The sequence below is a fragment of the Arachis duranensis genome, chromosome 9 (genome assembly GCF_000817695.3).
Source record: "Arachis duranensis cultivar V14167 chromosome 9, aradu.V14167.gnm2.J7QH, whole genome shotgun sequence".
Classification (NCBI taxonomy): domain Eukaryota; kingdom Viridiplantae; phylum Streptophyta; class Magnoliopsida; order Fabales; family Fabaceae; genus Arachis; species Arachis duranensis.
This window is the reverse complement of record NC_029780.3, coordinates 88,706,177-88,707,435: the sequence shown is the minus strand read 5'-3', so window position 1 is coordinate 88,707,435 and position 1,259 is coordinate 88,706,177.

Here is a 1,259-nt window from a genome sequence, read left to right as displayed (position 1 = left end):
GATTGATGCTTGCTCCAAGGTCACACAGGGCTGTCTTGGTGCAAGCACCTTCTAATGTGCATGGTATCATAAAGCTTCCTGGATCTTGAAGCTTTTCTGGTAAGCTTTTCAGAATGACTGCACTGCATTCTTCAGTGAGAAAAACTTTTTCAGTTTCTCTCCAATCCTTCTTATGACTTAAGATTTCTTTCATGAATTTAGCATAAGAAGGTATTTGCTCAAGTGCCTCTGCAAATGGAATCTTTATTTCAAGAGTCCTTAAATAGTCTGCAAAGCGGGCAAATTGCTTATCCTGTTCCGCTTGGCGGAGTTTTTGAGGATAAGACATTTTGGCTTTATATTCTTCAACCTTAGATGCTGCAGGTTTATTCCTTACAGAAGGGGTTGGAGAAGCCTTTTTAGAGGGGTTACTATCAGCACTCTTAGGTGTCTGATTCCCCATTGGCGTTTGAACGCCAGGGTTGGGTGGAAAATGGGCGTTTAACGCCAACTTTTCCCCCTTTTCTGGCGTTTGAACGCCAGAACTGGGCAAGGAATGGGCGTTTAACGCCAGGTTTCCTTCCCTTTCTGGCGTTTGAATGCCAATAATATTCCTTTCTGGGCTCTTACTGTCCTCAGAGGGATTTTGCACAGTGGTTTGGTTGTCCTCTGTCAATTGTTCCTTGTTTGGCTTTTTGCTCTTTTGAGCAGTATTATTCAAGGTCTTCCCACTCCTCAATTGAACTGCTTGACATTCCTCTGTTATCTGTTTAGATATTTGCTGTTTTGCTTGATTTAACTGCAGTTCCATGTTCTTGTTAGCAACTTTAGTTTCATAGAGCATCTCTTTAAATTCTGCTAACTATTCTGTCATCCGAAGCAATTGTTGATTAAGCTCAATCATCTGTTCTTGAGGATTAGGGTCAGTGACTACTGTCATGACTTCCTCTTTTGGAGAGAGCTCATTGCTAGAGTACAAATATTGGTTTATAGCAACAGTGTCTATAAGCTCTTGAGCTTCTTCAATTGTCTTCCTCATGTGTATAGATCCACCAGCTGAGTGGTCTAAAGACATCTGAGCTTTTTCTGTAAGCCCATAGTAGAAAATGTCTAACTGTACCCACTCTGAAAACATTTCAGAGGGACATTTCCTTAGCATACCTCTATACCTCTCCCAGGCATTATAAAGGGATTCATTATCCTCTTGTTTAAAGCCTTGGATGTCCAGCCTTAGCTGTGTCATCCTCTTTGGAGGGTAAAAGTGATTCAGGAATTTGTCT